The sequence below is a fragment of the Podarcis gaigeae genome (genome assembly GCF_964106915.1).
Source record: "Podarcis gaigeae genome assembly, chromosome: 11".
Lineage (NCBI taxonomy): Eukaryota > Metazoa > Chordata > Lepidosauria > Squamata > Lacertidae > Podarcis > Podarcis gaigeae.
In genome coordinates, this window is record NC_139687.1 from 35568347 (window position 1) to 35584539 (window position 16193).

The 16193-nt window shown below is 42.2% G+C and overlaps 1 protein-coding gene across 1 annotated transcript in view; it reads left to right on the forward strand.

Annotated features, from left to right (window-relative positions):
- The window catches only part of NSA2 (NSA2 ribosome biogenesis factor), a 352088-nt gene that overhangs the window by 242680 nt on the left and 93215 nt on the right, over positions 1 to 16193 (forward strand). The gene's annotated exons all lie outside the window — the stretch shown is intronic.

The following is a 16193-nucleotide window of genomic DNA, read 5'->3' on the forward strand; positions in this document are numbered from 1 at the left end:
TAATCTTCCTTTCCCTCCTTGTTCCTGAAGAAGATTGTCCCTCACCCCTTCTTTTGTGACAGGGACAGGGGTGCCATTTTGTGGTTCACCTCTTGTGACAAAATGTATTGGGCTGGGCCTGACCTTTATCTCACACCAAGTTTGCAATAAAAACATTTTAAGGCTACAATCCAATATTTAACTAGGAGTATGCTCTACTGAACTCAGTAGGGCTTACTTCTGAGCAGACATATCTAGAATCATGCAGCTAATGTATAAAAATACAAAATCTCAAATTTTCCATAATGCAGATGCTAAATTTCCAGCTTCTTATGACTTGCCAGGAGAAAGCATATTGTTGGATTATGAACTCAATCATAAACATGTTCTTGGGTTATTTTAACAACCACAAGCAAATGGTAATTCCAAGATATTCATTTGCTTGCGGGGCAGAGGAACTCATGGAATTTACATGGCAACCCGGTGTTTGGTCAATCCCTTCCTATGTTAACTAACTTCTTTTATTTAATTCTTAAATGAAAGAAAGATTTGAAAGTGGATCTCCCACAAGGTTCCACCAAAGCCAAAGTTTCGGCTCAAACTGGTTGCTCATGTAAATAAAGGGCCTTCACAGCACCTCACTGCTTTTAATTAAGGCCCAATTTAAAAGAGGGTATTTAACCACCCTTCGCCATCAAACTTAAATCTGGTTCCAGTAATTAAAAGGATTTTCTTAATCTAGTTCTCAGTGTTAGGAGGCTCATTTCAGTTAGTTAATTAAAGACTGTTTCTTAAGCTATTCAGTCAAAGGAAAACAAAGGGAAAGAGATTAAAAAGTGTCATGGGTGGAGGGGGGAAGAATTGCATAAACATGGCTGAAATTATTGGTCGGCCTCTTTAATTAAAAGCAACGGGTCTAATTTATTACAAATAGCACACACATTCATGCTTTAAGCTGCTTTTAAACAACTTTCGTATACTTACAAATAAACTGCAGACTCCCCGGCTGTTGCAAAGATATAACATTTGTATAAATGAACTAGATGTTGTAACATGAAAGGGTTCAAAACTGGTGCATGGGGTTTCCTTGTTTTTATATGTTTTGATGTGGTGGTTGTGTACATGAATTGGACTTTGTAGAAATTAGCTTTTCCTCCCACCACCACCATCACCCCAGCCGAAAAGGATTACAGAGCTTTAGATTTAGGACATTCTGAATAATGCTTACTCTCTAAATGGATGTCACTAAAATGGGCAGGGGTTGAGCAATCGGAGGCATCCCTTCCAATAATAGTCTTTGCTTGAAGGGGGGGGGTGGTGGTCCAGCATCAGACTTGACAGAGCGCCAGCACAAATTGTAAGCAATTGCCTGTCTGCTAACCAGCTCATATTGATGCCTCTCTGCCTCAGCATCCTGTTGACAGAAACCCTGTAGGAAGAAAAGTCAAGGAGCATTACCGCCCTATGCTTCTCAACTTCTGCCCACTTCAAAGGTAGACGTGCTTCTGCCTGCCCTCGTGAGCTGAACTGTGCCTCCATAAAGATTTAGGTTGCATCCATGCTGTATATTGAAACCATTTAGCAATCATGGAGAATCCTGGAAAATGTTGTTTGTTCAGAATGCCGGTCAGCAACAAACTACAGTTCCCAGGATTCTCAGTGACTGCTAAAGAGGCATAACAGTGCTTTAAATGTATGGCGTTGAAGCCGAGGAGGAATCATTGAACCTTAGGGATGTCAGCAATAGATGGGGTAGCTGAAAAGATTAAATACACCATTCCTGGTCAGTACAGCTGATGTGTTTGGGTGGAAGTGAGGTATTTTGTAACATAGGAAGCTACACCAAGTCAGACCATTGGCTCCCATCAAGCTCCATACAGACTCGCTAGAGGTGAAGGATCAGGGAGGAAACTCAGATTTCATACTGGAATCCTCAGGTTGACAGATCATGGTCGGGAATGGGTCGTTTAAAAACAGGCAATTCAGCCACCCACTACCTGAAGAAGTTGGTACATGGGACTTATTGCCATCTGAACAGCAGTGCCCCTGGGAGCAACGGGAATTGATTATGGTCCATCATTCTTTTTTTTTTTAAAAAAAATGCTGCCCAGCACAGAAACATGATAGGATGGATTTATTCCCATCACCATGCATGTCTTGGATGTGCCAGACATTAATGGGTCCATTCATTTTCACCTGGAACCATTCAATTGAACCTGGAACCTTCTGCACACTAAGCATATGTTCTACCACAGCTCTTCTCTGTTTTATTTTTGCATTGTTGCACGTAAAAAAATGCCTCTTTTTTGCATTGGTCCTAATGGCCCCTGTAGTAGATAGACTTAAGTAATAAAGTCACAGTGCCACAATTTGGTTGTCCTACTGCCAAGGCTTTCACAGTACTATAACTGATGTGCAATAATATTGCTATCATTTGCGCCAAAGAGAAAAGGCCATCAAGCATCAGTCTTCCTCCATCACACCATTATTTATTACTTCATAAGACCTGGGTCAATTCTTTGGCCTTCTGAAATGGTAAAGTAGCAGCAATGGTCAATGTAGGCAACTACAGATTGCACATGGATAGCCACAGATTACTAGCATTGCTTTTCTTAGCTTCCTGTTTAGCTTCACTCTGAATGCTGAAATTATCCAAACAGCAATGCCAAATGCACAGTAATTGGCGTGTCATGTAATTACATCAGTCACTACCAGTAATCTAACAGCTGTGATGTTACATGATTTCTTGTGCTTTTCAAGAACAACCTGAAGAATTGCATTCTAGCAAAAACCAAAGAGATTCTGTGGTGAGTACTTAAGATGCTATCTTTAGGTAGAAATGTTTGGCGTTGAGTCTAACAAGGAACAGATTTTATATCTACACTCATATTCATTATAAAACTTTGATGGCCTTTTATATATTGTAAGTAATAACAACAGTAAACAATGGGCACAGACATTTTAAAAAAAAAATCATGTTACAATATAACAAAACAACAATATACATTTTGGGCAAGAAAGGTTTAGGGCAGGGGTAGGCAACCTAAGGCCCGTGGGCCGGATGGGGCCCAACCGCATTCTCAATCTGGCCCACGGACGGTCCAGTAATCAGCGTGTTTTTACATGAGTAGAATGTGTCCTTTTATTTAAAATGCATCTCTGGGTTTTTTGTAGAGCATAGGAATCCGTTCATTTCCCCCCCCAAAAAAAATAGTCCAGCCCCCTACATGGTCTGAGGGATGGTGGACCTGCCCACAGCTGGAAAATGTTGCTGACCCCTGGTTTAGGGCAACAGTGGGATGGGGATGATGTCACCTCATTAATGAGAAGAAAAGCTGGTGCAAACCCCCATTTTGCTCTAGTGTGGAGAAGCCCTTCCATGCTGCTTGGGTCACACTGAAGCTACACAGCCCAGCTGGAGATCTGTTCAAACTTGGGTCCCCAGCTGCTGGATTACTGCAACTCCCATCATCCCTGATTACTGGTCCTGCTAGCTAGGGATGGGTGTTGTGGTCCAACAACAGCTGGGGAGCCAATTTTGAGAAACATTGGTTCAAAGCATGGAAGCTCAGGTGTGCTTACAGAGATCCTCTGACCACAGCAGGTTGTCTAATAAATCCTGGGAGCTTGTCTGTAGTTTGCACATGGAGATTGGGTCACTTATATGTGCAATGGATTGCATACAGAATTTTGGAGTAGATTATGATGATTCCCCCTCTTGGCCATGATATCTAGGAATATACAGCACACTATTTATATATTTTCACTCTTCTCCAATCTTTCCTCCAAGGAACTCAAGGTTGTGTACACCCTTCTCACCCCCCCCCCCAATTTTATCCTCACAACAGCCCTGTGAGGTAGACTGGCCCAAGGTTACCCAAGGAGCTCCATGGCTGAGTGAGAATTGAACCCTGGCCTCCCAGGTCTCAGTCCAACCCTCTAACCACTATACAACACTGATAATTTATTCATTCCCATTTGCCATGTGGCCAGTACTGGCAGGGGCAAGAAAACTTACTATGCAGGAAGTATTCACAGTACCGTGAATGTTCCAACTTGTTATGGCATGAAGGAGAGGAGTTCATCTCTAGACTTGCTATTTTCAGCATCTCCCAGGGTGAGCTTAAAATATAGCTCAGCTTTTAATCTTAGGTGAACTGTGTCACATCTATGCATTACTGTGGACACTGAGGTGCTTTTATGGAGGGAAGGTTCCATTCCCTATCTTGTAATAGTAGCGGTGCAATGAGCAGAACCAAACCAGCCTCAATTTTTTAAAAAAATAGTTAATTCAAGTTGGATTGTTCCTGTGTTTTCAGAACAATACTGCATCCTGGCTTCTCCTAAAATGATATCAGCACAGACCAAACAGAAGCATTACATCATCAGAACGATCTCTCATTGGATGGTCAATGATGCAGCAACTTCTGTTCCCTAGCAACTTCCAAGGGTGTTTTAACTCCTTTTGCAGGTACGCCACATAGCACAGTAAATCACTTTGCAGGGGTATTTTTCAAAACCTTTAGCTCTCAACCCCTCATGCTCTTAAATTCCTAGAGTAAGTGGCTCAGGCCTTCATAGATAAAACATCTATACACAGTGTCACATTTTCCATATTTAAGGGGGGGGGGAGAAAGGGGGCTTAAGGTGACGGGGGGCTGTTGTGCACTTCCCAAAACACCCTGTTTCCCCCGAGAAGGAATCCATCAAATAATGTGAGTGAAATATTGTGGTATCTTAAAGATGAACGCAATTATTATGACATAAGCTTTTTGTGGACTACAAAATATACTCTGAGCTTGTGCAGTTTCACATTTCGAATGAACTCATTTCCTGCCTTGGGCCAATCACCAACTCTCAGCCTAATCACATGGCTGTTGTGAAGATAAAGTGGTATAAAATGGCTGTAAAAGTGTGAATACCACAGGCATCTCCTTATTCCGTAGAAGGTTTTTTTGAGATGGGGGAATGGACATAGAGACAACTCCAATGCTTCAACCAGTCTGGCTTGATTATTTAGATGCCTATATTCCACTTGTGTTCAGGTAAGTTTACTCCCAAGGTGCGTGTTCACAGGGGATTGATTCCTAAGAGGAGTTGTCTGGGGCCTATAGCCAATAGGGGTAGGGAACTGTGGAAAGCAATGTAATCTGCTTTCATTTTAAAATTTATTTATTGATTTTTTATTTTTTTACTATTTCCTGTTTACTTTTACAGGCAGAATAGTAAGGAAAAAAAACCACAGAGTTGGTATTTTCCCTACTTGCTCAGTAAAACTTGCACCCACTTTCTAATGTTCTGTCCCAAAGGCAAAATCATTGAGATACCTAGCTGGATTATGAAATGTTATAGAATATTTTTAAATTTTATTTAGACCAGAAAGCTTGGTCAGCTCACTCTGACCAAGGTGAGCGGTCCAAAGTCTCATATGCAAAACCACATGCTCAGAACAATGAGTAAATCAGAGTCCTTGCTCTGGATTGTGCACCTTTGAGGCAGAGAGTAGAACCATATAACTGTAGAATTGGAAGGGACCACAAGGGTAATCTAATCCAACCCCTGCAATGCAGGAATCTTTTGCCCAACATGCTCAAACCCACAACCTTGAAATTAAGAGTCTCATGCTCTACCAACTGAGCTACTAAGGGCATCAGGTATGCACAATGTCAGGGAACTGCCATCAAGGCTGGAGGGAGAGAGAGGGCTCCAGAGGGATTCCAGAGAGCGTCCCGGGATGGGGAGAGGCATCCCATCTTCTGGGGAAGGGAATCAGCATAGCACCAGTGGAGAAGGGGGGCAGATGGGGGAATCGGCAAGGCGGTCCCATGACTCCTTGCCGGGGACCAGCGGGGAGAGCACGGGTCCTCCGCTGCCCACACCCTCCATGCGCAGAAGGCTTCCGCGCCGGGAGAGTAGGCGGAGACTAGGCGTCAAAGAGCTTCTTTGCTGGAAGAAGTTCAAGAAACGCCCACTGACGGATTCTGCCAGCGATTGAGACAGCCACGGGCGAGTGGCTGTCCGGACAGAAAAGGTTCACTCAGGCAACCCAGCCAGGTGTGGTGCCGGTTTACGCACAAGCAGCCCCTAGAACCATGACACACAAGCATTTGGAAATTCAGTGTTTCCATCTGGACTGGGCTCCATCTTTGGCCTTCCATTTTCTTGACTACTAGTTCTGTAAGAAAGTATGTGAATAAATTAAATAATTTATTATCGCTTACAATGAGACAAGCTCACTCCAGTATTAAAACTGGAGGAAGAGGGCTCATGCAAAGAAAATAGTAACAACAACAGCAACAACAACTTTATATACCACCCATCTTACTGGGTTGCCACAGCCACCTAATACATTATTGGAATATATTTTGTTCATAGTCTAATAAAAATATTTTTAATATTTGTGCAAAGATAAGCTCCGTGGAAGAGCGTGTGTTTCATATGCAGAAGGTCCCAAAGTCAATCCTGGCACCTCCAGGTCAGATTGGGAAAATCTCCTGCTCTGAAACCCTAGAGAGCCACTGCAAATCAGTGTAGACAACACTGAGCCAGACAGACTAGTGGTCTGACCTACTGTGAGGCTGCTTCCTATGTTCCCCGTGTCGTACATATTAACATTTCTATGAAAATTAGACCACTAGTCATTCTGTGCTAATCACCTGAAGTGGAGTAAAAACACAACCTGGCGAATTTCCTTCCTAACAACCCATCAGTTGCTAATGGATTTTCTGCAATGTGCTATATATGCAATAAATGTCAAACAATGCCTAATGGAACTTTGCCTGTAAAAATATTATTTCCCCTAGAATTGCTGAAACCTGCCATTACTTTAACTTATTAGAACATTAGAGAAATTGGGAGTGACTATCATACCTTCTTTTAAATCTAGGAAACAAAGCAAGGACCCTTTATTCTGGGCCCCCTCAGAATTTTGCTACCACCCTCCATCCTCTCTACTTCCTCCCCACAACTAATTTATCCTTCCTAGATTCTCCCATGCCCTTCAGATGACCAAATTATTTCCTTTCATGCCAAATACATGTTTAAGAGGCATTGCCTAAGCTCCAGCTAAGGCTTTTTTCCCCTTTTCTTTTTTTGGTCTTCTGATAAGGGATTTCATTAATGGCAATTCTTATTTAGTTGTACACTCTAAACATAATTGTACACAGTGTTTTATGAGAGCTTATAACAATGCACTACATATGCAGAACTTAATTAAAACAATGATTACGTTCAAAGGAAATTGCCTTGTGATGAAAAACTTTTAAAATACCAGGAAGGATGTTATTAGAATGTGGCATGTCTGTGAAATGGCTGGAGGCCTCACAGTTATCGGGATGTTGTCGTTACCACCGTTCTGCCTTCAGATTATTTGCATTTGTGGCTTGCTGAAAAGGAGCAAAGTTATTCAGCCTACAGGTTATGTGGTCATGAATAACCATATAGAAGCCTGTCTCTGATAATATATATATTTTTCCTTAAGCAGGAAAGAACTACCTTCCCTGTGGTTTGCATTTAATTTCTGTTATGCAACGCAGATAAACAAGCAGCCTCTGATTCTGTTTGCCGCTTGCTGTCCTACTGACTCTCCTGCAGGAGAAATCCTGTCTTATGCTAGGGGTGGGGAAGCTTTTTCAGCCCAGGGGCTGCATTTCTTCATGGGGGACCTTCCAGGGGCCACATGCAAAAGTGGTCAGAATAATAGGTGTGACTCTTATCAGTCTCACAGTTCAAGAGTCCATTCCAACAGGGGAAAGGACTCACATAGGATGCAGAGCACAGTCTGTAGGTATGTGACCTGAGGAGAGACCTGAGGTATGTGACCTGAGGAGAGTCCTTGGGGCCTGATAGAAAGCGCTGGAATTTGGCCTTCAAGGCTGAGGTTACCCCATTCTTATCTTACACAGTTGTTTTTCTATAGTGCTTCAATAGCTTATTTTTCCAAGAATGCGGCTGGCCTGCTTGCCCACTAAAAGTTCTGAAGTTGACTGTCCTGCAACCAGGATCTTCTTGAACCATAGGTAGGGCCAAGGAATGGATCTATCATAAACACACCATACATGCCTCTATAAAATCAACAAATAGCCAAGTGTTTTGTTCTTGGTAACTGTGTTTCACCTGATACAGTCCATGTCCCTTCAAGCCCCCCAAAAACAGGGAGTATGTGTTACCATAGGTATATGGTACACACATACTCTTGACATCCTTCAGTAAAGCCTTGTTCAAAGTACTTTAAAGATTAAATACAAGAATAAATGTCTTGGTGGTCATTACTATGCTGTAAAATGTCTGGCTCAAGTCCTCTGGCTTCTTTTAGAGGAATAGTCATCACATCTATTTAGCAGCTGGTTATTTTTTCCCTTTTTTTTACAGCTCCTTCATAAATAAGAGAGCCAGTGGCAGATCAGACTAAAGATCCAGCTAGTACAACATCCTGCTTCCCACAGTGACCCATCAAATGCCTCTGAGAAGCCTACAAGCTGGGCATGGAGGCATTAGACCGCTCTCATTGTTGTTCCACAGCAACAGGTATTCAGTGACCTTTGACCTTGGAGGGCTCATATAGCCATCATGACTGGCTAGCATTCATAGACTTGATATTTTATTCTGCTTTATTGTAATTTAAGAAAGGTGGGGAGAGTGAATGGGCCATGGTCACCTAGCGAGCTTCATGGCTGAGTGGAGATTTTAAGTTGGGCCTCCCTGGTCCTAGTCAGACACTTTATTTATTTATTTATTTATTTATTTATTTATTTATTCATTCATTCATTCATTCATTCATTCATTCACACACAGAGAGAGAGAGAGAGAGAGAGAGAGAACAAATCAGCTCCTGAACGGCGAAAACCCAGAAGTAAGTGTTCCAGTTTTCGAATGTTTTTCGGAAGCTGAACATCCGCTTGAGTGCAGGAAGCTCCTTCAGCAAATCGGAAGCCGCGCCTTGGTTTTCGAACGGTTTCGGAAGTCAAATGGACTTCTGGAACAGATTAAGTTTGAGAACCAAGGTACCACTGTAATCTAAATAATAACGGCAATAAATACGAGATGGTTAAAAAAAGCAACATTGCAAAGTCTGAACAGCACAAATTTCAAACAGTATCTAAAAGAAGGCGGGAATGGCTTCTGATAGACTTCTACCACCAAATATTTCCACAGGGCAGGCTCTGCTACGCTAAATGCTCCCCAATAGAAGATCTGAAAGAATGAGGTGGAACATGAAGAATCAGTCAGTCTTTAAGGTACTGTGGGTCCAAGTTGTTTAGGAGGATGATTCTTTCCATCTGCAGCTGGAAATCCCTCTGTGGCTATTTCAGAGGAAACAATTTCCTTTCCTTTCATGCCACCGAACGACATAGGTATCTTTACGCGCCCCAGGTATCTTTTCATGATGCCACATTCGTTGAGGGATGTGGTGAAATCAGCATGAGGTTAAAAAAGATATTTGGGGATGGTTTCGAGTCAATCTAAGGCGGCATCGCAGCATCAGTACCAGCTGCCTTTCTGTAAGATAAGGATTTAATGGCCTCCTCGGTTTCAGCCATGTAAGATTCCTGGGCCAGAAGCTGATTGTATCACACTGAGGTAATTCCTGTATAGCCTTTTAGCTGGCAAATGAGTCATGATTCAGGATGTTCTTAAAGGATTCTGCCCCCTAGAATCTGATTCTTATCAGTCAAAAGAGTGTTACCATTAGAGTTCATAGCAGGGGCTGAACCTAGACAATGTATGTGTTATTAACTGTTTATTGAGCAGAATGGCCACTTATGTATCGCCCCTCCAAAAGAGGACAGAATATGACAGATTTTCATTATATATATATATATATATATATATATATATATATATGCTACTTAGTATGTAAAGATGCAAATTTAGAAAAAATTACTGCAATCTGAATAGAAATACAATGCATCTTGCTATAGGGGAAAAGACTGTAGCCAAGTAACCTGTCATGCTGTCTCGGCGCTCACTATTGACAGGCAACTTTAAGGTCCCTCCTGCTTGCCCTTCCTAAACTTACTTATCTTTAAACCGACATTAGACCAGACATCCCTTCAAGCAGAGGGTTTGTTCAAATAAAGGACTATGAATAAAACAAGCAAGGCATCAAAATGAGCCCCAATGTTCTTCCATTATTGTTGAATAAAGTCTGTTATATTATCTGCAAAGTTATGACCAGAACTTGACATTATAGCTGTTGAAATACTGCTACAAAAAACTTTCCTTCCATTGCAAACTGAAGGTCAAGAAGGGGGGGGGGCATTTCTAATTATGGCCATGGTGATTGCAAAGGGTTAAAGCCCCCGTCCCCAGCTCTGATCCAGCATAGCCCCTTCCATACTGGTTATTTTGGGAAGAAAAATCTCTTGCACCAATGACGAAAATGTTACGTTTTGCCTTGAAGTCTCCATGTCACCCTTCAGAGTTGCTTCAGTTACTGTGGCTCGAGATGTTATAAAGCCTTCTCTTAACTTGCACTTTTGGCCTGAAAGCTCCTTCTCTCTTCTTCCTCACAGGAGCTGGGCCTTCTCCTTGAAACATCCAGGCAGCTGGGAAGATCTGTTTCAATTTATTCCAAGGTTTGTTCATAATAAAAAACAGGATGACCCCATTCCCCCCACCCCCGGTCCTAAGCACAATAATTACTGCTCTCAGTAGTAGGTCTCAGTAACAGGAAAACACTCCCATTTATTACAGCAATACTTACTCTCACTTACTAGACTTGATCCAGTGCATCATTAGATACACTTACTTTTGATAGCAGTAGAAAAGGATTTCTCACTACCAGAATAAAACCTAAATTTTCAACGTTGGCATACATGGAGAAAAATTATCTCGACGCATTTCCTGGATCTGCGCCTGCTTTTCAACCACGTATTGTGCATAAGGGAGTTCTCTTCTCACTTGACATCTTTTGCTGGCAGCAGCATGGAAGGCCGGTGGTCTTTTAAAGACAATGAGAAAAAGCCAAGTTGGTGCATTTGGGCAGCAGCTACAGGCAAGACAGATAGTTCAGTTCAAGTGACATCTCTCCTGGGTACCTGCTGAGAACTCCAATCTTCCTGTGTGTCCAGATGAAACTGAGAAGGACCACCTCCAGCCTTCTGCAGAAGACCGCCAAAGGCCTTTGCAAACAGCCCCACAGAAGTGGCAAGGCCTGCTGGGATTTAATCCCTTCCCTAACAAGGTTTCATTCAGGCCTTCATCCAGATTAGAAGGTCTGATTTCTCAGAAACTTCTTTGAGTGAAAACAAGGCACCTCCTGCTTTCAGAGAGGTCAAGGTCCAATTACAATGCTAGAGAACTTATAGGGGGCTGCAGATCGTAACTCTAGACCTGTGTCCAGCTTTAGATGGTGACAAATGAAGCTGCTAATCAGATAGAGAATCCTTCTACCACCCCTGTGTTCCCAGAGCCAGATTTAAGTCAGATTCAGTTTCTATTGTTTTTATCAAAAGAAGTGAAAATGTAACAAAAGGTACCCAGAGACTTTAAAACTGTGTGGTGCAGACTGGCATTATTCTTGGCAATGGGGCAAATGGTCTCTACCATTGCTGGTAATACAAATGCTCTCTGAACTCTGATGAAAACAAGAACATAATCACGAGGGAGAGTGTTTAATAAAATACATGCCACTCTTTAAAAAGAAAAAGAAAAAAACAGTGCATAGCTACTTGCCCTTATTGGTAATGTCTCTCTATAACAGGACATTTTCTTGTCTTTTGAAGTTCCTCTTTGGAGTGAAATTGACTGTTTGCCATCTAGTAGTGTCATTTTATCGCTCTTCTGGCAGTAAAGGTCCTGACACTAATTGCTACAGCGGCATTAAATGTTTGTGAACATTCTAACTGCTTAGGACACAAAACTGCCAGAATACATGCAGTCCAAATTCTGTGAGGGATGGGGGAAATTGTCACTTTGAGCTTTAAACCTACACAGGTTCTAGAAACAGGAGTCAAGTCTCACTCTCACTGTCTTGTTATATAATTATCAAACTTCCATGTTCTAAAGTAGCTGAATGAAGATGTCCCTCCCATAGCAGTTCAGCTTGTCTATACACAACTTTTTGTGTGCCTGAAACCAGTCTTCAGGTTTCTCTACGTATCACAGGATAAGATGGATGGGAGGGAACAAGTGAATGGAGCTAAAGAAAACCGAGGAAGAGTAAAGAGAAGGGAAAGCCAAGGCAGCCAGAGGATGGATGGATGGATGGAAGGATAAAAACAAGCAGGTGAAGAACAGAAGGAAGGGCAGTAGGAGGATGCTGTGCTCTGCTAATCCCCAAAATAGTTGCCCTCCAACCTGGCCTGCTGCTGCTGCAGGACCTGTTCAGGTAACAGTAATAATGAACATTATGATCATTATAATAAATTAATATAATAATGTTGACATCCATCTGTCTTAAGAGACATTGGAGTGCCCCTCTAGGGGTAAAGTCAAACCACTGGAGAATCACTGCGTCTGCGTTGTTATGTTAGCAAAAGTGAGGTCCTGGGCTGCCCAGACAATACCTCCTCCTTGGCCTCACTGGAAAGCAGAGCAATACGTTTGGCACCAGCTTGGCTGCAGGAGTTGCCAGAAGGAGGCATAGAAGACACCATCCAACCAGGTTAGCAACTCTACTCTACTCCCAACTTCTTTGGTGCCCCAGTCCAAACTTTTAGACTGGCTTCAGACCTGCAAGGGATGACCTTGAGCATCCCCTCCTGTGTGCTAGGAGGACAAAGAGGAGCATCACATGGAGATCCCTCAAATTTCCATCCATCCACTGTCCTTGGGAGCTGCCTGACCTTGCCAGCTTTCGGAACTGACCACCACAACTACACAGAGGTTTCCACGTATTCTTGCAAAATACTTCCAGCTCTTCTGACTGGCGGTGCAACAGCTGGGATAACGATTATCATTTATGTGTTGGATTGTATAATTCCACTGAAATATATCATCTGAGTAGCACCCGGCGTGAAGCCAGTCGTGAGATTTTTCTGTGAAATCAAAGCATCAAACAAAAGCCATGCAGCATCAGCACACCATCTCAGAGGACATTCCCCAGTACCACCTAGTATGCGAGTGTAAAATAATAGCAGCTGAAATCTGACGGCATAAGAAGAGGATTAGCAAGAGTCTTTGCTGCAGTTTCTCCTGCTTTCCTTCTTTCACGGCTCCCCACCTCTTCAGAGATAAAGATTATGGTTGCTAAGGTAACTGAGCAAAGTAGCATAGGGGAGAAAATGTTGCCTAAATTAGTTCCTCGAGGTTCTCCGAGCACTGTTAGTTCCAAAGCGTAGCCCAAACCTGATTATAAGGGGCCTGTAATTTACTTAACCAAACACATTAGAATGCCTGGCCGTGTCTTACACACATTTCTGCTCCTGAGGTTAACTTACACTCTTAACTGTGTGGTCTCCAACTGAAAAGGATGCTCTCCATTTGTGAACTGTTATGGAAGTCACATACAAGACAGATGGCCTTGTTGTCAATATGCACATTTTAGGCGCTGGAGCACATGGAATCTTTTGCATTTTTACAAAGGGAGCTTCGTGTGCTTAACTCAGGTGGCACAGGCATGCTTTGCATGTAGAAGAGCATCAATTCAATCCTTGCCAGATGCCTGTTGGCAGGGTAGGGAGGGTCCTGTGTCTAAGACCTTGGAGGACTGTATCAGTCAAGATAGATAGTACAATGTGGATCAGGGAGTTGATTCAGTACAGGGTCCCTTCCAGCACTACAATTCTATGATTCTCAGACGGTCTGAGGATGGAGGAGAAATTTAAAGGTGAACTTACCTTATTCATCCTTTCTGAATCAAACACAGACAGTAATCCTTTAAATTTTGCACTTCTCCTGATCTTGCAGTGCAGCTGCCCGGCCAAGTGATGTGTACAAAAAATGGACATACTATTGTAAAGTGTGCATATAAATGCATATATTAGTGAAATAACATACAATAATATTTGGGGGGGGAGGAGAATTGCTCGCAGACATGTGTACATTAGTCAAAACTGCATACAAAAATGTGTTTACTAAGAGAAATTCACACCAAAAGGCTGGTGAGTTTGAGGATTATTTTAACTAACATTTGCAAATTGCTGCAGAAATGTAGAAAACTGAAGCAACAAGTTGGCTCATCCCTAAGTCGGAGGGCCTAGCTCCATGCAGTGCTAACTGTGGAGCCTGCAATCATGTTGTTGCCTTCCTTATTTGATTACAGGCATTGGGACAAGACAATCTTCATTGGTAACGCAGCATCTGAGAAGGTAGGCTTAACTCTCTCCATCGTCACCATGATCACAATGAAAATCCGCCCCCCCCCCCATGCTGCAGTTAGGCTTAGAAGGAAAGACTTCATTGGCACTAGTGGTTTTGCTTTGGCCATGGCCACTGCTGGCAAGTGGGCATCAGAGGGTTGCCCTGTAGTGAAGGCAGCCACGCCTGGCCTAGGGATAAAGTATGCCCCCATTGTACATTGACCCAAGGATTGGCCTTGGCTTGTTTTTGATGTTACTTCTGTTCTGTTTGGCACAACACATTGCTGCCATCAAGCCCTTGGCCAGGACCAATTATAAGTAGCATGTGATATCCAAGTTGCAACAGCTACACTGGTTGCCAGTCCATTTCTGGGCACAACTCAAAACGCTAGTTGTGACCTATAACAGAGTCTTTTAATATGTTTGTAGGGTGGCAACGTGAGAATGGGCCTTTTCTGCAGTAGCTCCCCATTTGTGGAATAATTTCCCCCGGGAGGTTCGCCTGACGCCTTCATTATACACCTTTAGGCACCAAGCAAAAATGTTCCTCTTCAACCAGACCTTTAGCCAACTAGCATCCTATAAAATTTTAAATGTTTATGGGAGGGGGAGGGAGGCTATTGGCTTGTTTTGTTCTTGTTTTTGTTATGTATTCTGTATATTTAGCTTGTATTTTTATGCTGTGAACCACCCGGAGAGCTACAGGTGAGGGGCAGTATACAATTTAATAAATAGTAATAATTTATTAATAAAAACTCAAACGTAGAAATATGGGAAGGAAAGAAATTGCACCTCAGAAGGCTTAAAATAGGAGCCTCCTGTAACATTAGAATACTCTGCATTTTTCAGTGTGCAGTCTTTAGCTCTTCAAGTGTTCATGTGATCACATTTATGATTCCTGAGAACCTGAACATTGTTTTGTTGGTTTGCTGTTGTTTTAAACAAAAAGAGTGTCCTTCAAAAGAAGGGTACTTAAGAGTTGATCTCCCTTCTTTAATTTAAAAATAAATAAATCCCAAAGGCCTTCCTAACCAAAATTAAGTAACTTTCAACCCCAAATTAAGTGTATTTGAACTATGTAATATTTCATTCAGAAATAAATTAAGACATTGGGACTCAAAACATGCCTATCTTTGACTGGATTTCACAGTTTATTAACTGTAAGACTAAGAATGCTTTTGAAGTTCAACTCATCCGAATTTATCCCTGGACTTTAGTGTTTTGAATTTCATGGTCTCTTATTTCTGCACTGCCACCAAGGCTTTCAGAATTTACCATAGCTTAGTTGATTATTTCCAAATTTTTAACATAATGCAGTGCATGCAGTTTACCGCGGCTTTCTTTTCCTTTATGTCTTATCTACCACCACCCCGAAGAAAAAACAAAAACCAACCACATCTATATGATTACATCAAGATTACTGTGTCATAATGCTGACTTTGCCATTTCCTGAGCAGATTATCCCATGATGGCATCAGAATTCTTTTTGTAGTTTTACCTGTGCGCTTGCATGAATACATAAAACGACGTTAAAAAAAGGTGGATTTGCAGAAGAGCCAATGATCAGAAAGTGGCCCATCCCCGATTTGGACTTGATGAGTGCTAAGGAAATAGGAAACTCAACGTTATTTACGACACATTAAAAACTAAAAGGCATGCATTTTATAGAAACCCACATTATCTTTTTTTTTCTTTCTCCCCCTCAGGAATAATACTGCAGGATTTGACTTGCATAATTTCCTTCTGAAGTAATATCAGTCACTAAGCCATGCTTCAAGAGCTATGGGGCAGGGGGATTTTTACAAACTCTTGCATTTCCTGTCCACAGAGCTGTCTTAAAGCTCCTGTCATTTTAGCTGTTGAACTTTCAGAGCTAGTTCATAGCAAGAGTGACAGGACAGGACAAAGGGGAGCATTCCAAGTGTAACTGAAGCAGACATTTAAAGGAAATCTGCAAGCTCCTTGTTGGAG